Source organism: Eumetopias jubatus, unplaced genomic scaffold (genome assembly GCF_037043125.1).
Source record: "Eumetopias jubatus isolate StellerSeaLion01/CBP00866 unplaced genomic scaffold, mEumJub1_p1.0 scaffold_182, whole genome shotgun sequence".
NCBI classification, from domain to species: Eukaryota; Metazoa; Chordata; class Mammalia; order Carnivora; family Otariidae; genus Eumetopias; species Eumetopias jubatus.
The window spans coordinates 132,036-158,291 of record NW_028274988.1 but is presented as its reverse complement, the minus strand read 5'-3'; the positions used below and the strand labels follow the sequence as shown (position 1 = coordinate 158,291).

The window sequence follows — 26,256 nt, the reverse complement described above, 5'->3', positions numbered from 1 at the left end:
AGAGCAGGGGAAGAACAGAGGGAGAAGGACAAGCAGACTCCATGCTGAGTGCAGAGCTGGACTCCTGGGCTTGATCCTAGGACCTTGAGATCATGACTAGGCTGAAATCAAGAGTCAGGCACTTAACGGACTGAGCCATCCAGGGGCCCCCATTTTCTACAATTTTATATAAATGGAATCATACAGCACTCTTTTTTGGTTGGGCTTTCACTCAGCATCATTATTTTGAGATCCATGTTGTGTGTATCAATAGTTCATTCCCTTTTTGGGGGGTGGAGGGTTGAGGAGTATTCTATTGCATGGGGATACCACAATTTTCCTTCACCTGTTAATTGTCATTTGGGTTGTTGCTAGTTTCTGGCTCTTACCCATAAAGCTGCTATGAACATTCCGGTACAAGTCTTCATACCTGCATTTGCTTTCTTTCTGCTTGGTAAATACCATGATTAGAATGGCAGAATTATATTGTAGTAGTTTAACTTTTAAAGAAACTGCAAAGTGGATTTTACATTCATACCAGGAGTGAATGCGTGTATCCATTCCTTCACATCCTTGACAGCCTGATACTGCAGGCGTTTATAATAACGTGTCGTGGTATCTCATTGTTTTTAATTTGTCTTCCTCTGATAAGTAATGTTGAACACCTTTTCCTATGATCATTCGTTCATCTATCTTCTTTGGTGACGTGTCTGTTCAAATTGTTTGCTTATTTATGGGAGGGAAGGGTTGGATTGTGAGAATAACTTTTTAATTAGAGGAAAACATCGTTCCCACCTGATTGAGAACCGAGGGCCTTAGGATTCCCCGTGGGGAGAGACTGAGAAGAGGGAGGGAGAAAGGAGATCACGCTTGTGTTGACTGAGAACTGGCTGGGTGGTGGGAGCTGAAATGGAGAAGAGAGACCAGGAAAGGCAGGTTAGGTGGGGGACCCGGCTCCTCGGTCCTGCGGGCCATCCGCGGAAAGCCAGACGGTCGCCCCGCCCTGGCTGGGTCCCCGCACGGGTTGGCAGATTCCCCGGAGGAAGCGCGCCAAGAAGTCGGCACCGGAGCAGAGACTGACCGAGAACCTGGTCCTCAGGGGTCCGGATCGGAACCGAGGGCTTCATTCGCTGAGCTGCCGGCGTGCTTTCCCTTTCCGGGGCCGGAAAAGGACACCGCAAAGGAGGCGGCGGAGGGCTGCGAAGGTGCCTAGCCACCTGCCCACCTGCCTCCTGCCCGGGGCGGCGAGGCCGTCTCCGGTGGGCTTGGCCCACTGGGGCTCAGCACCCCAGCGCGCAAAACGTACGCTTGTTTCCGCCCGGTTTCGAACCGGGGACCTTTCGCGTGTGAGGCGAACGTGATAACCACTACACTACGGAAACCGGCCGGTAGCCGCCGGCTGGAAAGCCGCCTTGCAACTGGGCGGCTGCGAGCCGCTGGCCGGACTCGTTGGCGCCCCCGCGGGGAAGTTCCGGTCCCACGCGGGCTTGCGGGGGTGCGGCGCTGCAGGGAGCCGCCGTCTGCCGCCCAGGGCTCCCAGCGCGCGAGCTGTGGGTCTCCTTTATTGCTGCCACGGACGCTGCACCTCTGCCCACGTGAGGTGCGGGAGGTCCCCCCACCCCCGCCAGTCCCCGCGAGTCCCCGCCCGGGACGCCGGCTGGGCTCCTCCAGTTCAGCTCCGTTCTGACCCTGGGCACTCGGGCCGCGTCAGATTCCACAGGGGAAGAGCTCGGTCCCACGTGGCACCCCTTCCCCCTTGCAGGCACCTGTCATAAGTGCAGGTTGTCACCTGTGCTTGGGACCAACCAGCTATAGATCAGAGGCTCCCACCTCCTCCTCCTCCGGCTTGATAAAGTGCTAGGATGACTCCCTGAACGAAGGAAAACAGGTTACCTACCAGACTGTCAGTTTGTTATAAAAGGATGCAACTCCGGAACAGCCAGACAGGAGATGCATAGCGCAGGGAAGGCGGGAAGGGGTTTCCATGGGTTCCCCAGCCTTGAAGCTGTGCAGACCCCCTACCTCAGGGATTTTGTGTGTGGAGGCGTCATCAAGGAGGCACGACCCATTATTAACTCAATCTCCAGCCTCTCTCCAGAGGAGGTGGGGGGTGTCACTGAACTTTCCAAATTTCTAATCATAATGGTTTTTCTGGTGACTAGACCCCATCCTGAAGCTATCCAGGAGCTCACCAGGAGTCACCTCATTAAATCATAACACATGCCTACCCAGGAAATTCCAAAGGATTTAGGAGCTCTGGGATAGGAACCGGGTCAAAGAAGAAATGTGAGAACAAAAGATCCTCCTAGCATCTTTCTTTCTTAGGAAATTACAAAGGTTTTAGCTCTGGCCTGGGGCCTGAGATGAAGACCAAAGTGTACATTTGTTGTTATATCACAATATCACATTACCGATGCAGGGTCTCTCAGACGCTTGGCATGTTTGGGCTGGGTGCCATTATTTTACAAGTCCTAACACTGTTTAGCCAGACAGACACTAGCATGTTCTCTTTTCGTTGGGGGAAGGGAGGAGTGGGGGCCCTCAGCAGAGACCAAAACTAAGGCTTAGAAAGTTGGAGAACCAGTGGGCAAACTGAAACGTAAAGGGCAGCAGGATAGTCACCTCAGGAAAGGCTGTCCAGGAATTGGGATCAAACCACTGAACATTAATTAAAAGCTGAAGGTGGGGCGCATTAAGTGTCTGCCTTCGGTTCAGGTCATGATCCCAGGATCCTGGGATCGAGCCCCGCATCAGGCTCCCTGCGCGGCGGAAAGCCTGCTTCTCCCTCTCCCACTGCCCCTGCTTGTGTTCTCTCTTTCGTTGTGTCTCTCTCTGTCAAATAAATAAAAATAAAATTAAAAAAAAAAGCTGAAGGTGGCAGCCAGCAGCACCCCATATGCTCAGTAGCATGTCTCCCCAGGTAAATCTTGCCACAGAGAGGTAAGGTTGTGCTTCGCGCTCAGCCCTGCTGGGCCCAGCACCCAGCGCTGTGATCCTGAGCCTGGCATCAGGACAGACGTGGCTGCTTCCAGAAGCCAGACATGGAAATCATCACCATAACTTCGGGAGCCCAGAACTTTGCTTCATCAATCCCAATGCCCTGCTCCCGTGGAAAGCCACTGCTCCTTTACCCAGAGTTGAGACCCGAGTCAAGAATTAAAGTGGACCCTTTGCTTGGACTGAGGCAGGGGGCAGCCGGAGTGGGGCGGGGGAAACTTCCATCTGCGGGCGCCTTAACCTGATGACAACAGCCTCTCAGCAACTTCTTCAGTAAGCCAGTTTCATTACTTCTCACTGAAATATATTTTAAAGGTAAGAATGCTGATCATTTACTCAAAGGTGTAAATTAAGCATGGCAGTGAGCTCCTAGTCCTTCTAGCTGTCAAGGGAGACAAAGGGCGGAGTCAAACACCCAGTTGCTAAGCTGGTCAGCACCCCAGGAGCAGGGAGGCTGTGAAGATTGAAGATGTCCATCCAGTAATTCCAAAATGCTTCCCCCACCCCACCAGGGAATCACTGATCTGTTATTAAACTTTCACTTGGAAACATACACGATATTTCAGGTATCTGCTAAATCTAGAAAGGTTCTGTCAATAGAAGCACAGTATTAGTAACCATGAAACTTTCTTTCACTTTGAAATCCTAAAAATAGTTAAAATTAGAGTTCTAGGTGGACTGGTAATTTTACCCTTTTGGCCTTTCCACCGGTGTTTAAAGTGCCCTGCGGGGCAGTCCAGAGCCATGCAAATACACGTACTGGGCTTGCAAGATCAGGAATGTCACACTTAATCCCTTTGGATTTCTTGTAAAACAGGAATGTATTTCTATATGGTAACTAACTGCTTGATTTTACTTGTAAGCTAGGAAATAAGAGGAGTTAAGCAAAAGTGATGTGGTAACAAATGAGTTAAATGGCTGGTGAATTAAATCCTAATCTCCCATGACAGATGGGAATAAATCACCACTATGCTAATGAGGAAGGAGATGGGGCTTTTCATCAAAGTCGGCTATCTCCTCGTTCTAGTTTGGGTCCAACTAGCTACAAGGCTTTGATTCCTCTTGTGCCCTAGCTCCCGGGAGATCACCAGTGTCCAGTCCCCTGCCGCAGAGAGAGACCAGTATAGGAATGCCTGAAACATTGCCAGCTTTCCACCTCTCCCCCGCCCAAGTCCACGTGCACCCTGCAGGGTTGTGGTAGGTGGTCAGAGACAGTCCCTCTTCCCACCTGGACGCAGAGGTTGCTGGGAGGTGTGAGGCTGCCATGCCCTGCGTGGGAATGGGCGAGCAGGGGTGAGGCTGGGCCTTGCAAAAGCAATAGGTCAGCAAAATCCAACTGCAGGCTCTGGAGAGATGTGTGTCCTGCTCAGCTCCTGCTGGATGAAAGGGCAGTAGGCAATTGCAATGAATCAACTGTCGACCTGTATCCTACAGGAAAAGCAAAAGAGCAATCAACTGGGTCCAGGGCCCAGCTGGACACCTGCATGGGAGGTGTAGCCTGGGGTCCCCAAGGTCTTTGGCTGCTTGATCAAGCCCCAGAACAGTGAAGATGGGTAACAAAACCAAAACTCGAACTCCAGCTGGGATGTTTGAGAAAGAAGCCGTGAATCACGCTAATACAAATGTAGACCTGGAAACTTAACTTACCATCTGGTACTAGGATCATGAGCTGTGGGGCCCAGTGGGAGATAAGAACGTGAGCCTCTTGTTCAGAAAGCAACAAGAAAAGTGCTGCTAGAGGTCGTGAAGTATAAAGCTTTTCCCCTTCTTCCGTGGCCTCCCTCCCAACTTGTTGTGGTGTTTTTTTTATTTGCTATTTAATGTCATTCTATGTAAAGAAAAATTAAAATAATTAGGATGAATTTTGCCAGTTATCATTAGATTGTGCAAGGCTCAGTTTTCATCCTCTGCTTTAGCCTGAGCTACCTGGAGTCAAGCTTCTATCCTCCCCATAGGCCCTTGGACTTTGGCTTGTATCCAAGATTGAGCAAGTGCCAATACGCAGGACACGTCCCATTTACTAGCTTATCCTGCCAATCCGTTGACCAAAGGGGAACACATTTCCTGGGAAACTGCTCTCATCATGCTCTCTGTTCACTCTCCCTCACTGCCTCAATTTCCCCTTAAAAGTTGCTGCTAAGCTCTGCTTACCCCTCCCCGTGAAAGAAACACCTTTTGCTGTTTGATGTCGAGATATTTGCAGATTTCTGAGATTGGCGCATCCTCTCTATTGCAATAGTCTTTTTGAGAAGTCTCTCCTTATCTAAGTCCGGATTTGTTTTTAGTTGACAGTGCAAATATAAAAGCATTTAACTCATAGGCAGAATCACTGAAATCACACAATCCATATTTCATAGCTCCTACGGGCACATGAATTTTTGTCCTTTCCAGAACAGTGGAAATATTGCACAGAATTAACTCAACTGTTCTTAGTTTACTTCTAAATACACACATTCTACCATTTTCTACCTTCGGCTTGCTGGGAAGGAAGGAAGGCATGAAAGGAAAAGGAATTCTGGGTTGTGCTGTCTTTGCCTTTCCCTCTGTGTCATTGTTTCCACCATAAGTGGTTGGCTAATCCTGGAAGTTACCTAAGACAGGATATGATAGAATTTCTTGGTTGTTGGTTTTTCTTAGAACACCATTGTCTTCTTTTTCCATTTGAAGCAAATTCTGCTTGGAATGGAAAGTGTGGCCTCTGGGCTGGAAGTTTATTCCGTGACAGAGGCAAAGTGCTTACTTTAGACTCACCTTAAGTCTCTGAACTCCCACTGTGTGGTGGGTCCATCCGGAATTCTGTGTTCATGGAAGGTAGCAAATACTGTATACAAATGGGCAACAAGGAAGGTGAACAAGAATATTGCTCGCATCTTCTCTGCTCATACGGAGGCTCCATTGTTCCATTGGACTCCAGTTACAAAACACACCTTCAAAAATTATTTACAATTTCAAGGACGTTTTTCAGACATCCCCTCAAATTTGTAATGTATGTTTGAATCAGTCCCAAGATCTTTTGTCAGAAGTTGCTGCTGCCCAAAACCAATCAGTACCTCTTCCCTGGTGGTCTAGTGGTTAGGATTCGGCGCTTTCACCGCCGCGGCCCGGGTTCGATTCCCGGTCAGGGAAGTCTGTTTTCTTTTTCATCACCATCGGGGTTCGACTGTTGCTCCGAGCAACTCCGTTTTCACCGAGGCCGTTTCCGCGCATCCCACGGGTCATCTGGTCCTGAGGTATATCAGTATGGAGGGAACAAGGTATGTGTGAAGAATGAGACATTCCGCTGTGCGAATTCAAACTCGCCTCTGCCTCCCTCTATTGGAAATTACGAGTTTATTTTTGTCCCTATGAGAAAATTTCTACATGAAACAAGTGAGTTATATCAAATGACTCTTACATCTGTTAAGGTTGCTTGGCATAGGCACGGTGTCAATAATGGATGTAATGTTTCCCCCATTCATTGAAACCCTGTTATATTCCAGAGGTGTAGACAGCTCAGGTAATTTTACCAGATCCTCAGCCGTTTGGTCTTTTGTAAAAACAAGAATGTTATTTCTATATGGTAATTAGTTCACTTTACCTGTAAGACAGGAATTATCACAAATAGATGAGGACTGATCCTATTAAAATAGCAAATTATCTGACACCAGTCTTTGGCTCCCCAGTGACTTCATCCTGAGGTTCTCAAAACTGATTTCAGGATCACCTGGGAAAAGTTTGAGAGGCCTGCAGGCTGCGCGCTGCACCGTCTTCATCTGAGAATCCCCGAACTTGGCCTTGGCTGGCAGCAGTCGGCAACCACGCAGGCACTTGCCGGCCTGGGAGACTGAGCGCCACGCGCCTTGACTATATAGCCAGGCGGCAGGAATCGCAGCAACTACAGAGTATTGGTGGTGGTCAGAAGGGGAAAGAAAAACGGAAAACTTGCTTCCCTGACCAGGAATCGAACCCGGGGCGTAGCGGTGAAAGCGCCAAATCCTAACCACTAGACCACCAGGGAGGCTCATGGGGAGTCTAGGGGCAGCATCTCCCAGAGGAGTAAGATCTTAAGAATGATGCAGGACCTGTTAGAGACCTTTAGAAATGTCTGGAGAATGTCGTGAAGTGGGTGTGTGGCGCTGGATACAGTGACTGCCACTTGGGTCAGGGGGTGGAAGGAGACTTCAATGGCAGAAAAGTTGCAACAAATGTCACAGGTCAAGCCAAGGAAGCGGACAATTTTTCCTACATTTTGTCACTGCCTCCCACCGACCTCAAGCGTGTCTCATATTTCTTTCTTTTTTGTCCCCCTCATTCCTAAAATTTTTGTGCCTCTCCCACTTCTGTAGTTTCCCCATGGTTGACGGAGGAAGACATGTCCCTCTTGCTCCCTCCCCTCCCACAAAAGGATCTTATTCCTCATCTCCGCCCACTAGGGTCCTCTGCGATGCAGAGGGAGGCATACTCAGGGCCAATGGGACAGGCCCACCTGGAGATGCACTCCTCTTCTAGGCCCCGCTCTGTCGTTTCGGACCTGGAATGACCTGCACAGATGCCTGAAGTTTGGTTAGGGCTCTCTGCCCATCAGTGTGGCGGAGGTGGATTAGGCCTCCAATGTGTGCAGGTGAGGAGGTGGCCAAAGGAAGGCTGTGTGCAGGGGTTTGAGCAGCTCCTGGTAGTGGGAGGTGAGGTGCCCACACACCTGCACTAGACCCCTCTCCGTGCAGGAAGGAGCTAGAATTGAGAGGAGAGGGTCCTCCCTAAGCCACTGTCCTCAGGCACAGAGCCTCTGAGGAGTCCCACAATTCTAAATGCAAATCTGGCCTCATAGGTCCTTAAGAAGTTCTTTTGGTCAAGGTAGGTGGAAAGATCTTACTGTATTTTACTGTTTATTAGCTTAATTGATAAATTTAAAATATTTAGACATATGGTATGTGGCCCTCCATTTGTGCTATTCCCCACAGCTACAAATACTAGGCACAGCTACTTCTCTGAGCTTCCAGGCCCACTCCTGTATAGAGCTGTCAGCTCCTCACCCCACCACTTGGATCTAAGGTCATGCTCTCCCAAACTGACTCATCTTTCTCCATTTCCATTCCCCCGCCCAGGAACCTTTCCCCAGGCCCCACCCCTGGTGAATCACAGCACCCTTGGAAATAAACTCGGAACCTTTGCTACCCACCACATCCATTACGCATACAGTCCTTTCTGTTTGGACCTCTGTGGCTCTCCCTCTAGGAAGGACACTGCCAAGTTCTTTGGGGAGCGTTTTCACCTCAGCAGCTCAAGCAGCTCCCATGTGGTTTGAAGGCAGTGGGCTATAACAGGTATGCATTTTCCCCTTCAAATTGCATTCAGTAGCATGTTTCCAGTTAAAAAAAGAAAATATAAAACTTTCTGTTTCCTGTCATTTGAGGAGCCTTCAGATTTTCTGCTAGGAGTTAATGAGAGGAGGGAGAAGAAGGGACATGCATGGAAGATGTATTAGAGTTCTCCAGAGAAATGGAACCGATAGGAGATCTACATCTATAACTCTAGCTGTCTCTAAGGGTCACGTGGTTATGGAGTCCCAAGACCGGCAGAGTGAGTTGGCAGCCTGGAGACCCAGGAGAGGTGATGGTTTAGTTCCAGTTGGAGTCTGAAGGCCTGAGAACCAGGGGAGCTGCTGGTGCAGTTCAAGTCCAAAGACCAAGGCCAGCAGGCTTGAGACTCCAGAAAAGTGGATGGTCCAGTCCAAGCCCGAAAGCAGGAAAAACCCGATGTCCTAGTTCAAAGGCAGTCAAGCAGGAGGAGTTCTCTCTCAGTAGAGGGAGGGCATGCAGTATTTTTTTTTTTTTTTTTGTGGAAGGGAACTTGTATCTTTCTTTCTTTCTTTCTTTCTTTTTCTTTCTTTCTTTTCTTTCTTTCTTTCTTTCTTTCTTTCTTTCTTTCTTTCTTTCTTTCTTTCTTTCTTTCTTTCTTTTCTTTTTTATTTGTTTGACAGAAAGAGACACAACGAGAGAGGGAACACAAGCAGGGGGAGTGGGAGAGGGAGAAACAGCTTTCCACAGAGCAGGGAGCCCAATGCAGCTCGATCCCAGGACCCTGGGATCATGACCTGAGCCGAAGGTAGACACTTAACGACTGAGCCACCCAGGCATGCAGTATTTTTATTCTATTCAGGCCTCCATCCGATTGGATGAGGCTCCCCGACATTAGGGAGCGCAATATGCTCTATTCAGTCTACTGATTTGAATGTTAATCCCATCCAAAAACATCCTCGCAGAAACACCCCAAATAATGTTTGACCAAATATCTGGGCATCCCATGGCCCAGTCAAATTGACACATAAAATTAACCATCCCAGAAGGGGACACCTTATACTAAGCACACAGAAGAGAAAACTGCCTTGGTTAGGCTTCAGTTTAGGATCATTGCTTTTTCAGAGCTTCTGCCCCTCTGGGTATGGTACAAAGATGCTTTCATCTGGTCACATAACAGGGATGAATTAAGAAAGAAAAAGTCCCTTCTGGCAGAGAAGCAGCAGGGCTGGGGAAGAGTAGGTTAGCAACACACCTCCCCTGGGGGACTTGAACCACCAATATACTGATCTATGGATCAAACCTGCTGACCATCAGACTTCAGGGACCATGCTGGGTTGTTTTTTTTTTTTTTAATGTAATGCATATAACATAAGTTTAGTTATTTTAAGGTGAACAATTCAGTGGCATTTAGTACATTCTTAAGGTTGTGTGACTACCTTCACTATCTAGTTCCAAAACACGTTCATCATCCCAAAATAAAGCCCCACATCCATCCCCAATGAGCAATTATTCCTCAATACATGCTCCTCCCAGCTCCTGGAAGCCATCAGCTTGCTTTCTGTTCCTATGGACTTACCTCTTCTGGATATTTCATATGCATGGAATCACACAATATGTGATTTGTCTCTGGCTTCTTTCGCTTAGCTTATTGTTGGAGTTCATTCAAGCTGTAGCGTGGATATTTCACTGCATGTATACACACATGTTGTTCATGCATTCATTGATTGATGGACATTTGGGTTGTTTCCATCTTTTGGCTGCTGTGAATAGTGCAGCTATGAACATTCATGTGCAAGGACTCATTTTGAGTATCTGGTTTTAATTATTTTGGATGCTTTCCTAGTAGTGAAATCGCTGGGTAATTTGCATTCTCACCAGCAATGTTTGGTGGTTCTAATTTCTCCTTCCTGCCAACACTTTTTATTTTCTATTGTTGTTGTTGTTTTTAAAATGATAGCAATCCTAGCAGGTATGAACATAACACTACACATGTACTAGAATGACTAAAATTAAAAAGACTCATGATACCAAACAAAAAAGAGGACTTCCTATATGACTCCGTTTATGTAAAACTCTAGAAAATGCCAACTAATCTACAGTGACCATAAGCAGACCAGTATTTGCTTGAGATGCACAGGTCAGTGGGGGCATGACTTAGTGAGGGGCAGAAGGGAGGCGTTATCGAGGGCTATAAGGAAATTTCTGGGGGTGATGGATATATTTATTATTTTGATTATAATGATGGCTTCATCAGTGCATACATATGTCAAAATGTCGTATTGTATATTTTAAATATGGGCAGGTTGTTGTATGTTAAATAATAAACTGTTAAAAAGGAAACAAGGTGAAACAATTTCTTATATCCCTTTTGGAGGTCACTGAAGTCTCTTCATTTTAACCTGTGCCATAAATTGAAAATGTAGGGGACTGATTACACCATTCTCTTTTAAGGAGACTTTCTAAGTCTAAATTTCTCACATCTGTGATGAAGTCCCAAAGTCATTAGCAATGCAGATTCCCAGATGACAACAGATGACCATTAACTGCTATACAGCTGACATTGGGTTGTTAGATTCTCTTTCCAGAATATTCACAATATCTTGCCTGCCTTCTACCCCAACAAAGCCCTTTCGCCATTTCAGATACCCATATATTTCTGTTACCAATGTCTAAATTTTAGTGGTCTTGGATATAAATGGCATAAATAAACTTAGCAAATTAAGCAGAAAAAGAATTAATTGAGAAGTTATTTGTGGGTCATAGATTTATGAGAATTAACAACCAGACTCAGATAAAGGGAATAGCCAAAGGGGAGGTAGGAGGCCAGAAATAGAGCCAAACTCATGCCAAAGAAAGAGTCTTGTAAGGAAACCAGAGGAACAGTCAAGACTAGATATTGGCTTTGACTTTCTGGATAAATGAATTCTAAACTGTTTATGATGCTACATATGATTGGCCCTTGAATCAGAATCTAGGGAAGCAACTTATAGCCCATTGAACTAAGATCACATATTAAAGTAGAAAATGCCTCCACTTTATCTTCTTTAAGAGGAAGGAGGGTTCCCGACCTCATTCATACCCAAATTCATATTCCCCAAGAATTGAGGTCCACACAATAAGAAAGATCTGCTGCCACTGGTTTTGATCTTGGGACTAGATTCCCTTGATTTGTTTCCCTTAGTAGGTGATATAATCCCATCTTATATTTATTGGTGTTACGGATACTTGTTTGCTCATTTCAGTGTAAGATAACTATTATATAATTATATTATTTAAAAATATTTTACTATGTGGTCTGTTTTCTTTGTTGTATTTTCTTTCCGTAAGTTTAAAGGTTTAGCATCTTTTATCTCATCCAGTGTTTATATATGAAAATTATGATACCATATAGATCTTTAACTCATTTTTTTTTTGACAGTGTGGGTTCACTTCTGACAAAGACTCTTTCCTTGACTGAACTGTAGTCAGATTCCTCTAAGTCCTCTTCTTAACTCGGCTTTGACCTTGGCTTCAGTCTTTGTCCTTGTCAAGTCTGCATTGCCCAGTTTTTAGCAATAATCCTGCGAGGCCCATTTAGAGAAAATCCCCCACTCTTGATATCTGATCACACTGGCCAACCTTGAGCAAGAATTCATTTAGGTCAGTTTAGCCAGAATCCCCCCTTAGCTGATATTTTCTTTTACTAATTTTGCATCTACTAACGCCCACTCTACTCTTTGGCTCTAAGTCCCTACTTGTTGGAATCGAGCCCAGTTCTATCCTGAGGTTCTCTTTTCCCCGGTTGCAGTAGTTCCTGAATACAATCTGCTCTTGCTGCTTTGACCACTGTTCAGGTCTGGTTTTTCTCTGACACTTCCCAACCTGAAGTATGAAGAAATTAACACACTGCCACTTCCCCCGGAGCTCCTCTCTTCCCCCGTCACACTTCAGATGAGCTTTAATATGATGGTAATTGTATGAGTTTGCTGGGGTTGCCATAACCAAGTACTACAGGCTTAATACAACAGAAATGTATCTGCTCACAGTTCTAGAGGCCAGAAGTCCACAACCAAGGTGCTGCAGGGTCATACTCTCCTTGAAACCCATAGGGGAGAATCCTTCTTTGCCTCTTCCTGACTTCCCTGCAACCCTTGGCATTCCTTGGTTCATAGCTGTAACATTCCAATCTCTGCCTCTGTATTCACAGGGCTTTCTTCTCTGTGTCTCTGTATATCCTCTTCTTTTCTTATAAAGACAGTAGCCATTGGATTAGAGTTCACTCTAATAAAATATGACCTCATTTTAACTTAATTGCATCTGTAAAGATCCTATTTCCGAATAAGGTCCCATTCGTAGGTACTGGCTGTTTGGAATTGAACATATCTTTTTGGGGAATACATTTCAATTCACTATAGTCATAATCATACATTTTAATTTTTTTAGTTTTTGTTTTCTGTTTTATTGTATTTAAAATATACATATTGGCAGTCAGCAATGAAAAGTGAGGAAATCACTGTACTTATCCCCATCAACTGTCTTGATCCACCAAATTAAATGAAATGGAATCTAGTATAAATCTAAACCTATAGGTAACACAAATGCACAGTACAAAAGAGTATTTAAAAAAGAACCCAAATGTTTGGTAGACCCTAATGTGGAATATAATAATACCAGGGCCTTTGAAATAAAATGATTCCCCTCATTTCCCCCAAAGGTAACTACTATAGCTGTATTTTTCTCTTTCTCTCTGTGCTTGAGTGGCTTTTGACCAGGTTCTATTAACTGCCTAGAATGAGACGGGAAGTAGTCCCTTTTTTTTTTCTAGTCTCTGAGAGATTTTGTGTAACATGGAAGTTCTGTTTCTTGAATGGCTGGTGGGAATTGCACCTGAACCCTGACTTGTAGAGTCCATGAGCATAACACCATTGACACTGTTTTCTGCCACTGCATTTAGTGTGGTTTTTATATACAGCCCTAGGTAATCGGAATGGAATTTGGCACCTGGAAATGGAATGCTGCCATAACCATAGCTGAAACATATGGCGCTGTTTGGAGCACTGGCTGGCGGTCAGGATCCTGACGGCCCTCAAGAAGGCTGACAGCGATGACTTGAGGTGAAATGAGGAGTATATCATTGGAAACCAGACAAAGAGTCACCCTTGTTTTGTAGTATCGGAAAGTACCTCCGCACTGTTTCCTGTAGTAATGTGAAGAATAGAAAATGTACCTAGTGAATCCAGGGATTAGCTAAGTAATTTTCTGTAGAGAGTGCTGAGGAGCTCTTTGGATTCTTTTAGATGCTGTAGGGGACCAGAATATGCCACCCCAAAATATGCCACTTTGGCATAAAGATTATTTTTTTAAGGATTATTTTAAGCTGGAGACAAATGAGCATCAACAGATGCAGAAGGATAGGTTTCCCAGAGTTCCCTTATCTGACTAAAAGCAGAAACTTCTGGAAGTTGAGGACTCCCATAAGTCCCCTCTCCTGGGGAGGTTTTATAGCTATGAAGAAGACATAAAGTGGGGCACCTGGCTGGCTCAGTTGGTAGACCACATGGCTCAGTCTTGGGGTTGTGAGTTCGAGCCCTGTGTTGAGGGTAGAGATTTCTTAAATAAACTTAAGAAAATCTTAAGAAAAGAAGAAGAAGAAGAAGATATAAAGTCAGTTCCAAGAGGAACCTGCACAAGCAAACCTTACTCTATTAATTTGCTCATATATTTACCATCCCCCAGTTTGCTGCCCTTGAAAAGGAAAACCCCTTTCCTTTGTCTTCTCATTTCTGTACACATTTATTTTTCTTTTGTTAAGATGCTATATAAGCCCAAGTTCTAACCACCCCTTTGAGTTACTCATCATGAGGTTTCTCCTGTGTGGTGTAAGCTGCATGCATTGATTAACTGTTTTTCTCTTGGTAACCTGTCCTTTGCCAGTCTTGAGCTTACAGGGCCCCAGCCAGAGAACCAAGAGGGCATAAGGAAAAAGAATTTTTCCTCCCCTGCACTGCGTATAACAAAACACTAGAAAAGAGAGATGAGCTAAAGTACTAATTACTCAGTTTTCAACCGGAATTTGGAGGAAATTTAAAGGCTTGGGACAGCTTCCAACCAGAAAATGCTTCAGAAAGAAAGGGTGGGCCAAAGAGATAAAACCCAGGCACTGTCAGGAAAACATGGTTTCAGGGGAAAGATGAAGCTAAAGCTGTATCTGTAGAACTCTTTGTTAAGACCTCAAGAAGACTGAATTAGTGCCTCATAAACTCTTTCAGACAGAAAGGAGGCATTCCTTTTATTTTATTTAATTTCATTTTCTTTAAAATCAATTACTGTATAGGGTATTATTAATTTCAGAAGTAGAATTTAGTGATTCATCAGTTGCATATAACACCCAGTGCTCATTACATCACGTGTTCTCCTTAATGCCCATCACCCAGTTACCCCATACCCCACCCACCTTTCCTCCAGCAACCCTCAGTTTGTTTCCTAAAGTTAAGAGTCTCTTATGGTTTGTCTCCCTCTCTGTTTTTGTCTTATTTTAGTTTTCCCTCCCTTCTCCTATGTTCATCTGTTTTGTTTCCTAAATTCCACATATGAGTGAAATCATATGGTGTTTGTCTTTCTCTGACTTATTTTGCTTAGCATAATACCCTCTAGCTCTATGCATGTCATTGCAAATGGTAAAATTTCATTTTTGATGGCTGAGTAATATTCCATTGCGTGTGTGTGTGTGTGTGTGTGTGTGTGTGTGTGTGTGTGTGTGATTAAAGATGGATAGATGATTGATAGATAGATAGATAGATAGATAGATAGATAGATAGATAGATAATCTCTACCCATTCATCTGTCAATGGACTTCTGGGCTCAGAAAGGAGGCAGTCTATCAATCTTAAGGGCATGTCTCAGAGACCTTTCCTGTTAAGGAGCCTTTTAAGGATCTTAAGGACATTGACCCACAGCAACCTTACCAGGGTCCCAATGTAGAAAAGGGCTGATCTCTAACAGATCTGTGAGTGTGGCTTTTGCCTAATTGGAGTATATATTGATATATTTATAAGAAACTCTTCAAGCTTTTAAAGGAAGTATATCAGCTTGGACTGAAAGGGACAGAGACAGTACAAAATTGAAAGAAGCCTTTGGACCTCCAAACTCCTATGGTCAGGAAGCAGGCTGAGAAAATGATCAGCTGCAAACACTGACTATTCTTATGAAAAAGTAAGGCCAATTCAGGAGGTAGAAGTGAGAGCCACAGAGAATCATTCCCAGTGAGTAATAATGGGGCTTCATCAGGGAACTGGCAACATGTACCTGACTGGATGTCATAATTGCTGTGGGCCAGGAACTGCCGTGTGCCTTCAATTTACCCTTTTCGAATGGGAGTGTCAATAGCAGTTGACCCACGCCTTTCCCAACACTCTATATTAGAGATGTGGGGGACAGATAACTTATTCTTTTACTCAAAAGCTTTTGACCAGTTTTAGTATATGTGCTGCCGAAGAGAACACAAAAGTCTTTTGACCAAGAAAAAACTGCCCAAGCTCAGTTGGCTGAGCGTCGACTTGATATCGGCTCAGGTCATAATCTCAGGGATGTGAACTTGAGGTCTGAGTCGTTGGGCTCCATGCTGGGTGTGGACCCTGCTTAAGATTAAAAAAAGAAACTGCCCAAGGAGCCTCATATACCAGGAACAATTCAGAAATGAGGTAAGTAGCTTATGAAGAGATGGACAACTTGGAGTTCTGGGGGCAAAGGAAGAATGTTTGTGGCTCAAAGGATAGCAATCTCTGGGTGCACTGTGAACCACCAAGCTTTAACCTAACAGCAGAAAGTCTAACTCATTACACTACAAAGATCAGGTAGAGTCCACGGGCTAGCAGTTCCTACTGAATAATTTGTGGCCAAACATCAGGGTATACTCTGGGTTAACTGCCAGCCCCCAGGTCCAGCACTTCGGGGACCTCAACTCTGTGCAGCCAAAGACCCCGCTCTGTTATCCTGAACCTGAAAACCTGGTAACACAACAGATTTGGATGATTTCAAAAGCCAATTTTCTTCAGCCAATATGGGGCAAGTGCACGGCATAGCCTTGTAGCCTCCATAGGTTTGTAAATGGCACACAAAAGAATTAGGGACCATGGTGCACCATTTGTCCTGGAAATTCCCCCAGAGAGCACAATTGGATCACCCTGTTCATGTTGTCAGGCATTACAGGAAGTAGTTTATGAACTGAATAAGTATGATAAACTGTATCTGTTTTCTTGTTCATCATTGTATCTGTAGTTCCCTGCAGAGTGCCTGGCACATAACAGTTGTCAATTTATGTTTGATGAATGAATGCTTGTGTGCATAAATGAGTAAATGAATAACAGGTACATATTCAGAGACTAGGGAAAAGCCAGGATTTTGTTTTTCTAAAAGCCTTCAGGAAGAGAGAGTTTCCTCTCTGTGGTCCTCCTGTCCTGACTCCTGAGCTAAGAAAGACATCTGAGAGGATGAAAAGTCCAGCTCACTGGAGTTCCTGGCATGGGAACCGAGACGGGAGTTCTGGCAACATGTACCTCATACTATACCAGGACTTTTCAAGCTGACCTGGGTCCACTCCCCAGGGAAACTGGCAGCAGGCTAACAGGAAGGGAAAGGCAGGGAAGTTAAAATGGGAAGAACTTGATGACTGATGGATTTGCTGGGTGAGGGAAAGAGACTTCAAGGAAGTCGCCTTGCTGTCTGGCTTGTTGCCCTAAAGGTGATGGTACCGCCATTCACTGAGAGAGGGAACACTGGAGAAGACTCCTGCTTAGGTACTGGGGAGAAGTTGGATTCAGTTCGGGAGAGGATGACCTGGAGGGCAAGGGATCATGTGAAGCACGCAGGTGGATGCATGGATAGGTTTAGGATTCAGAGAAGCACTGGAAACACAAATTTGAAAGTTGACAAGGTCACAAAAAAAAGAGTGTAATATGAAAGGACAAGAGTTGGAGCCACAGGCAAAGCCCTTGAAAGAGTATTTTTAGGACTTTCACTGCAGTCCTATGTATAAAAGCAGTGTCCAAGTATAAGTGAGTAGCAGGAGAAATTAGAGCACATTAATGCATGAAATGCTTTAAACTTTAATCCCTTTTAAACTTGGCCAGAGATCATTGAGTTTCTCCAGGTGCTTAGCATCTGCTGCAAGAATTAACTAAATGGGAAAGAGCCTTAACTGATTTCTGTATTAGCAGCGCTCATTTGCAAAGGGCGACTGGCTGTGGAATTCTGCAGAAAAGCAGCTCTGAAAGGTTTCGCTTTTGGGGGGAAAAAAGCACGGGTATCTCCAGTTTGGCCATAGATAGCTCCTGATCTCCTAGGATACCGGACCTGGGAAACGTCTCTTACTAGGCAGGTAATTCGTAGTATTTTGGATTAGAAGTAGAACTTTGATGTTTAAGAGGAAGGACCGAGAAAAAAAGGAAGGTTACAACTCCAGGCGTCCCTGGGCGGGATTGAACCACCAACCTTTACGGTTAACAGCCAAACGCGCTAACCAATTGCACCACAGAGACTACCCCTCTACCCTTGCTTGCGCAGGCCATATTTATAGATCATACTCAAATACTAGCATTCTGTAGAGTTCATTTCTTCACCCTGGTCTCAGTTGTGAGGTTCTAAAAGCCATAACATAAAGCCATCCCTGTTGTGCAACACTAGGATCCTTGCTTCCTTTCATCCTAATTTCTTAGCACCAGCAAGAAGTGACTGCTTCTTTCTCCCAAAGTTGAGACCTGCACAAAAGTAAGAACAAATTCACCACCGGAGGAATGTGAGAATGGCTTGAGGGAGTAGGGAATGGAGCAAGGGTGGCTGAGTGAGGGGGAAATGGCTTGCTGCTGATTTGAACTAACATCCCTACTTGGAAAATCAGCCTGATGTACTTCTTTCACTAAATTTCTATGAAAACCACTTACATCACCTCTTTATGAATTTTAAACCCAGATCTTGAGTGCTTATTTAAAAACATAATTTAAAAAATAGTAGTAATCTCCAAAGTTCAACCTGAATGTGATTCTCAAGCAGTACTAAATATACCCTGGGGAGGCAAAACGGCATCTGGAGACTTGAGGTACAGAGTAGGCTGAACACGCGCCAGTACTCCTCCTTTCACTCACATAGTGATGCAAAAATATTGCCAAGGGGCCCTGGCTCTCCATAGAGAATTACTAATTTATAATGAATACAACTATAATTTTTTACAATGAAATGTGAAATTGGTCTACAAGTTACTTTAAATCAGGAAAATAAGTTTTAGTAATGAATGTAATTTTACCGGCTCCATGAAATTCTACGAACATAAATTTTCAGGGTTTTGTACAGCCTGAGCATTTTTACCAAACCCTCTGAGGCTTCCCAGTAGATATACTGCCAATCAGAAATTCCTGGCTAGAGAAACCCAGATTGTCCATTACACGTGCTTAGGCTCAGAAAAACACTAAGAGTGGTACTCTTAATACGGTTAGTCTTCTAGATGTAAACAATTTAGCTCAGGCTGCTTCTAAAATGTGATCAAAGTCATCTTCATAAAATAGAAAGTGCTAGCATGTTATTTCCATGCTAGACAATAAAGCAGATATGACTGGAATATGATACTTCTCGGATACATCTTGGGTTGACCCAAAACATTTTTATAAAAATTCACAGGCCAAGGGCACTTGGGTGGCTCAGTTGGTTAAGCGACTGCCTTCGGCTCAGGTCATGACCCTGGAGTCCTGGGATCGAGTCCCACATCGGGCTCCCTGCTGAGTGGGGAGTCTGCTTCTCCCTCTGACCCTCCCCCTCTCATGTGCTCTCTCTCTCTTTCAAATAATTAAATAAATAAATCTTTAAAAAAAATTCACAGGCCAAGTAAGCTAGACTTATAGGGACCATGGCAGATGACTATGTCAACAACGCCAATGGGCTTTTATTATTATTTTTTTACCCCCTTATATTTCTTACCATCTTATAATAAAGAAGCCCATTAGTTTCCTAGTATACAAGGGTAGTGAAATTAAAGATGACATTCCCAAATGATTGAAGGCTAAATGCCTTGTAACAAATTAGAGAGTTGGGAAGTCATTTCTCATGATCACTGAAACTACCAGGAATTATTTGCATTCCTACCAGGATGGCCACAAAAATATCAAGTGGTGTGAAAATATTGAAAAAACAGGAGGCCCCCAAAAGGAGAAGTCTTCCAAAAGGGAGGTCTTCAAAGACAGGAAAGAAACAAAAAAAGTCAAGGAACTGAGTTTAAGGAAGATTTATTGCATACTTGTAGTATAATAAACACCTCACCGGGGGGCAGATATCAAAAAAAGAGAGGAGTGTGCGCTTTACCAGAAAAGCATCCACACAAGAGACCCGGCACAGGCGCGGAGAGACAGCTGGAGTAGATCCTGGCAAGGGGCAGGCTAAGGCGCCAAATGGAAAATCTTAAACGGGAAATCTAGGTCGTGGGCCTGCGCGGTGGGGGTGGGGGCTGGAGGCGGTGCAAGGCGTTCCAGGGAACACGCTTTGCCACTTTGCCGTGGGATTCAAGGGATGGGGGATGCGATTTCAAGGACCTGTTGGCTCCGAGTCCACCGTCTGTCTCCGGTGCGCCCTCCACCCCGTGCCCCCTGCTTGGCTGTTGGGTTTTCCCCACCGGCCTCCCGAATCTTCGTGCTCTCTCTCCTGCACTGCCCGTCGGTCTGCTTCCTGGACGCGTCCAGATTCGTTTTCCCAACTCCACCTCCCGGGCGCAACCGTGCCGCTCTCCGCTCGCGGTGGCCGGGAAGCAGGTCCGAGCGGTGGCTGGCCCGAGGGCGAGGGAAGGGACCAGGGGCTCCAGCAGGTGACCCACCCGACTCAACGAGGTAGATCGCTCACCCTGCCCCGACATCTTCCCGCACTCCCAGCCCTCCCCCCTTTCCCCGCACCGACACCACTAACTAGACCCTCGGGAAGGAGCAAGGGGTGGCTTGTCAGGGGTGGCGGGGTTCCTCCTGGCGTCAGCAGTGCAGCCGGAGAGTCCAAGCACCTGCGGTGGCCGGACATGCGGGCGTCTGTCGGTGGCCCCGAGTGAGGACAGAGGGTGTCACGCGCGGCCTCTCGGGTTTGGGGCGGAGGAAGAGGGGGAGCCATGCGAGCGCCCAGGGGAGGCGCCGGTGCGCTGCCGTCGGGCGGCCGGGCCGCTGGCGAGGCCAAAAGGCTTGGGCTGGCCGAGGCGACGGGGCGAGGCTTGGGCTAGCCGGGCCGGCTGGCCTTGTCTGGGCACCGAGGCCGCGGGGCTAGCCGCGGGGCAAGGGAGAAGCCAGCCGGCTTCGGCTAAAAGGGGTGCGGATGCGCTGGGGAGGTCGGTAGGCCGAGAGGAAGAAGAAAGGCTTCCCTGACCGGGAATCGAACCCGGGCCGCGGCGGTGAGAGCGCCGAATCCTAACCACTAGACCACCAGGGAGCGTCAGGCCCTGCGCCTGCCCCGCACCCCCTGGACGCAGCGCCTCCATACCAGCCCCTCGCCTCTGCTTTGGCTCCAAGGCCCCAGCCTCGCCACGGCCGGCCGCCCGCCGGCCCTACCAATCCACCTGCCCTGCTGGCAGCACCCTCAAAACGCTGCGCGCCTCCTTCCCTCACACACGCGCTTGGCCTCGGGCCAACGCTCCCGGCTCCGGGCTCTCATCGGGCCTGGACACGAGGGCCCTGGAGCCGCGCAAAAGGTTGGCCAGCTGCGTTGGCCGGGAATCGAACCCGGGTCAACTGCTTGGAAGGCAGCTATGCTCACCACTATACCACCAACGCTGCACAGCCCGGGCCGCCCCGAGACGCCGGCCCAGGGTTCGCAGCGGCGCCTTCACGCCTTCTCGCCACCGCCTGGGCCGCCGGGCGCAGCCCTGCCCCGACGTCCCGCCGGCCCGCGGCCCTGCGCTGCCGCAGGCGCCAGCAGCGGCCGCCCCAGCCCCAGGCCCGGCCCCAGCCCCGCCAGCCCGATGCGGCTGTGGCGGCTCCGCAGGCCCGAGCCCCCCGCCGCCCGCGGCCCGTCTCTGGGGGGCGCTCCGGCCGCCGTGCCACTCCCCCGGCCCTCGGCTGCCGCCCGGGCAGCCCCGCCCCGCGAGACACGCATCCCTCCGGCGACCCGCTCGCCCGGGCCCTTCTGCGCTTGCCGTCCGGCGAGGCCACATCCCGCACCCACAGACGACCCGACCCAGCCGCCGCCCAGCGGTCCCCCGCGCCCCCCCCCACCCCCATCCGGGACCGGGCAGCGTCGGCGTCACCAAGGAGCCCGCCGCAGCCGGCCACTCGTCAAGCGCCGGGGGCACGACAGGAGGCCCTGGCGGGGCCGTGGCGAACCCGCACGCGCGCGCCCGGCCTTACGGGGAAGGGAAAGCGGTGGGGGCGGTCCACGGTGGGCAGGGCGGGCACGCGTCGTCGCCCCGCGCCTCTGGCCGGACGCGGGAGGGAGGAGAGGAAGGGCCCTGGGGGCAAGCGTTTGGACAGAGCGGCGGTGACGCCGGCGACCAAAAAGGGCGTCTTGCCTCCCCGTCGGGGAATCGAACCCCGGTCTCCCGCGTGACAGGCGGGGATACTCACCACTATACTAACGAGGACAGCGGCGGCGGCGGCCAGCCGGGCGCCCGACCCCTCTGCGCCTGCCCGCCCTCGACGCCCTGCCTTACACAGGCGCCCGCCACGTGCCACACCCGGCCCGACCCGCTCCCAAACCAAGCGCGTCGGCCCGCCGAGCAGCCCTCCCATCCCGACTCGCAGTGGACTCCAGGCCCGGGCCCGGGGCCGGGCCCGGGATCCGGACGGCGCGGAACACTCCGAGTGCGCCGGCGCCTAGGGCCTGCCGGGCGCGGATCGCGCAGGGAGAAGAGGCCCGAGCGGGCAAGCAAGGCTGCGAGCAGGGGGACGGGCGCCCGGGATGGGCCGGGGCGGAGGAGGGAGGGCGGCGACGACCTAGTGGAGGGGGCGGGGGCGGCGGCGGCGCCCACGGCGGCGAGACAGGCTGGCCCGACGCCGGTCTCCGGGTGCGGGGCCGGGGATGTGCGAGGGGGCTGGGCGGCGCCGGCGCCGGCGCCAGGCCAGTCGGCTGGCGCTGCTCCTGGTCGGCCGGGGCGCGCGTCCCGTCCCTTGCGCGCCCACACAGCCGCCGGCCGCCACCAGCGTTCGCGCGGGGTCCCAGCCAGGCGAGCGGCGACGCGCCCAGGCCCGCCGTCAGGATGGCCGAGCGGTCTAAGGCGCTGCGTTCAGGTCGCAGTCTCCCCTGGAGGCGTGGGTTCGAATCCCACTCCTGACACGCCCACCTTTTGGCCCGTCCAACCGGGACCCTGGACCCCGGCGGGCCGCGACCACGCCCCATCGCAAGCCCGCTCCTGCCTGACCCGCCGCTCCTGCCTTGCACCCTCGCAGGAGGGGCCCAGTGCCGAGCCCTGACGCCTCGACGCTCCTGGCCACGGGCTTGGCGCACACACGCCCCCGCCCACCAGTTCACACGCCTTTCCCACCCGATCCCATCCCCAGCCCCGCAGGCCTGGGGAACTTCGCAGCACGCCTCTCCTCACCTGCTTCCCGGGGGCTGTGTTTTCCTTCCTCCCTCCCGCTCCCGCTCCCGCTGCACTCCCTCGGCCCCCTGCAGAGCAGCCGGCTGCGCAAATGCCGAAAGCCCTCCGCATTCGGTTCTCCACCGGACGGGTGCCTGGTGAACAGCGCCTCGCTCTCGTAGCCGAGCACTCCCGCCACCAAGAGCACACCGTCCGACAGACAGCCCGTCCTTTCCGCCGGCCCCCATTCCCTTCTCTCCACACCCTCCTCAGGTGGCCCGAGGTGCCCACGAGGATTTGCCACCTTGACGACGCCTGACCCTGGCCACACCTGCCTGCCTGCCTGCCTCCCTCCCCGGACACAGGCAGCCCGGCCACCCGCTCGCCGGCCCACGACAGGGCCCTCCCTTCAGTGCGCCTGGCCCGGGAGTCCAGCCCGGGAAGGTGGCTCCCGTGAGCGCTGGGCCGAAGGAAGCCCTGGATCCCCAGGCCACCCACCTGGGCGCCCCAGCGCATCTCCGCGCCGGAAGCCGCTGCCCGGCCGGGACCCGAGGAGCCCAGCGGGCTCCCTCACCGCGCTGTCGGCCAGCTAGCCAGCGGCCACTCTGCCAGAGCGCTCCCGCGAGCCAGGATCGCGCTCCTGCCTCACAACCACCGCCGCCCCCCGCCCCCCCCCCCGCCCTCGAGCTGCCCCCTAGGGAGCGCTGCGCGCCCCAGCTCAGACGCCTTGCTTCGCTCTCCCGGCCTGAGCGGCTCCTCGGCCGCGCCGGCGGCGCGACGGGGCCTCCATCTCCTACACACAACACGCAGGCGCCCGCGCGCGGACACCCACACGCCCACACCCACACAGCCCACCCCTCGGCACCGCACGTGCGCACACCACCGGAGCTCGGGTCCCCAGCCCCGCCCACCCTCGCACACTCTGCCCCGGCGAGAAAGCCCTCCGCCGAAGGGACCTTGGGTCCCGGCTGAGAGGAGCCGCTGAAGGCAACGGCAGCGCTCAGCCTCGCCTGCCACAGGTGCCCCCGCGCTGGGTGCGATTCGGGCGCTGGCCAGCCTGGGTCCGGCTCCCGGCTTCCCCTGGCGACCCCGGCAGGGCAACGTGTCGCCGCGGCCGTCGACCGGGGAGAAAGCACCGCAGGAGCCTAGTGGGCCTCCGTGCGTCCGTGCGGCGCTCGGCCCGTCTGCGCCGCTCCCTAGGGCTCTGGACGTGCCCGGAGCCTCTGTTCCACACCGCCCGTCCGCCTCCTGCTCAAACCAAGCCCATGCTCCCCAGCACCGGGCCGGACCCGTGTCTGGGCGCCGCTGGGGAGCGCCGCTGGGGAAGCCGTCCGGGGAGCGCCGCCATCGGTGCATGGGTGGTTCAGTGGTAGAATTCTCGCCTGCCACGCGGGAGGCCCGGGTTCGATTCCCGGCCCATGCAGCACGCCGTCCCCTTTTGGCCAGCCCTGCAGCCCCAACGCGCGCACGCGCGCGCCCCCGGCTTCCTCTCGCCCACGCTCAAGGCCCCTGGCCGAAACCAGCTCGGCTCCGGACCCAGCCGGAGCCCGGCCCTGCCCTGCCGCCCGTTCCCTTCCTCTCCGTCTCTCTCGCCCAGGGGACCAAACTCCACCCAGCGCCCGACGCCCCTGGCCCGCCCACACGCCTCCCCTGCCCCTTTCCTCTTCAGGACCCTGAGCACCCCGCTTCGCTCACCCGCCTCTCCTCCAGCAACGCTTCCCGGCACCACCACACACCGGCGCCGCGCCGCTCCAGAGCCCACGGGGCCGCGCCCCACCTCCCCGCCTTTGCCCACGGTTCCTCCCTCCCTGCCTCACTCTACCCACACTCCCACAATCCTCCTCTCTTTGCACAACCAGGGGCAACCGACTTGCCACCCTTAGCCCTGATCCGTCCCATTCTCCTGCAGGGACCCTCACAAACTCACTGGGGTGCACCGGGAAGACCAAATGCATGGCACCACATCCTCCCGACGCCCGCCCTATAGTCTCTTGAAGGCCCGCTTGGCCGCAGTAGCCGGCAAACTCCGCCGCTGCTGCAACGCTAGGACCCCCGGCAGCACCAGGTCCACAACCGCCCGCGCCAGCGCTAGCACCGGCAGCACCTATCTCCCCACCCCCCCAGCCCCCCTCCCCCGCCTCCGCCGCCGTCGCCGCCGCCACCGCCGCCGCCGCCGCCGTCACCACCACCACCACCACCCCCCCCTCGCAACAGCAGCGGCGGCACCAAGTCCACCAGCAGAGCGGCACCTGGACCAGCACCGGCTCGGCTGTGGGTACCGCCACCACCACCGCTTGGACCGAGTCCAGCACCGCACACCACCACGGGCACCGTTGCCAACAGCACTAGAGTCCTTCCGCGCCACCGCCACTGCCCCGACACCATCACCAACAGAACGGAGTCCAGCACCAGCGAACCAGCAGGGGCATCGCCGCCCACCGCACTAAAGTCCTCCACCATCGCTGCCGCCCCGCAAACACCAGCACCACTAGGACCGAGTCCACCGCCGCACACCACCACGGGCACCGTTGCCAAGAGCACTAAAGTCCTTCAGCACCACCACCACAAAGGCCACCATCACCACACCGGCTCGGGCACCATCGCCCACAGCACCGAAGTCCTCCCCCATCAGTACCGCCCACACCACCACCAAGTCCACCACCGCCGCCGCCGCCATCACCGGCAGGACCAAGTCCACCACCAGCGCACCAGCATGGGCATCATTGCCAACGGCACCGAAGTCCTCCACGATCACAACCACCACCATCACCACCACCACCTCCTCCACCACCACAGGCTCCACCACCAAGTCCACCATCACCACAGCGGCACGGGCACCATCGCCGACAGTCTGGAGTCCATCACCGCCACCGCCACCACCGAGACCATGCACACCATCACCACAGCAGCCCGCGCACCACAACCAACGGCACAGAAGTCCACCCCAGCAGCAGCAGCAGCAGCAGCAGCAGCAGGAGTAGCAGCAGCAGCAACACCAATTCGTCCACCACCAGCAACACAAGCAGCAGCACAGCCTGCACCTCCGCCCCCAGCGACCCCTCGTGCCCCAATATCCCCACACGGATCCCCTGCGGGCACACCCCCTCCTTTCCAAGTCCTCATTGTTCAGTGAACCTGCGTGGCATTTGTCCCTTTGGCCTCTCTGAATCTGAAGCCGAGGACAACCCCTGAGACAGGACTGGTTGTCCCGATGACAGGGGATTGAAGTCTCGGGGACGGTGGGTTCCCTCACCCCACTGGGACGGCTCCTAGACCCGGTCCAGCCCTATCTCTGGGTCTCCCTTGCCTGCCTGCCTGCCTGCCTGCCTGCTTCCCACCCACGCCCCCAACACCCACCCCTTGGCCTCACCACCTTGCAGCGCAGCACAGCAGTGTCCGCCCGGCGCACCTCCTCTGCCAGGGTCCTGTCGCACCCCGGGGGCCTCCAGCTTTCTTGCACCGGGACCCACTCTCCACCACTTGCCCGACACCCAT

At 51.4% G+C, this 26,256-nt stretch overlaps 8 non-coding genes across 8 annotated transcripts; 2 read left to right on the top strand and 6 right to left on the bottom strand.

Annotated features, from left to right (window-relative positions):
• Positions 1–1,288: 1,288 nt before the first annotated feature.
• On the bottom strand, positions 1,289–1,361 carry TRNAV-CAC (transfer RNA valine (anticodon CAC)). The gene has a single exon. It is a non-coding gene; the product is annotated as a tRNA-Val (tRNA).
• A 4,669-nt stretch (positions 1,362–6,030) lies between these two features.
• Positions 6,031–6,102, top strand: TRNAE-UUC (transfer RNA glutamic acid (anticodon UUC)). Its single transcript has one exon. It is a non-coding gene; the product is annotated as a tRNA-Glu (tRNA).
• A 799-nt stretch (positions 6,103–6,901) lies between these two features.
• TRNAE-UUC (transfer RNA glutamic acid (anticodon UUC)) lies at positions 6,902–6,973 on the bottom strand. The gene has a single exon. It is a non-coding gene; the product is annotated as a tRNA-Glu (tRNA).
• Positions 6,974–17,695: 10,722 nt separating this feature from the next.
• Positions 17,696–17,770, bottom strand: TRNAN-GUU (transfer RNA asparagine (anticodon GUU)). The gene has a single exon. It is a non-coding gene; the product is annotated as a tRNA-Asn (tRNA).
• A 2,836-nt stretch (positions 17,771–20,606) lies between these two features.
• Positions 20,607–20,678, bottom strand: TRNAE-CUC (transfer RNA glutamic acid (anticodon CUC)). Its single transcript has one exon. It is a non-coding gene; the product is annotated as a tRNA-Glu (tRNA).
• A 269-nt stretch (positions 20,679–20,947) lies between these two features.
• On the bottom strand, positions 20,948–21,019 carry TRNAG-UCC (transfer RNA glycine (anticodon UCC)). The gene has a single exon. It is a non-coding gene; the product is annotated as a tRNA-Gly (tRNA).
• Positions 21,020–21,753: 734 nt separating this feature from the next.
• On the bottom strand, positions 21,754–21,825 carry TRNAD-GUC (transfer RNA aspartic acid (anticodon GUC)). The gene has a single exon. It is a non-coding gene; the product is annotated as a tRNA-Asp (tRNA).
• Positions 21,826–22,434: 609 nt separating this feature from the next.
• On the top strand, positions 22,435–22,517 carry TRNAL-CAG (transfer RNA leucine (anticodon CAG)). Its single transcript has one exon. It is a non-coding gene; the product is annotated as a tRNA-Leu (tRNA).
• The last annotated feature ends 3,739 nt before the right edge of the window (positions 22,518–26,256 follow it).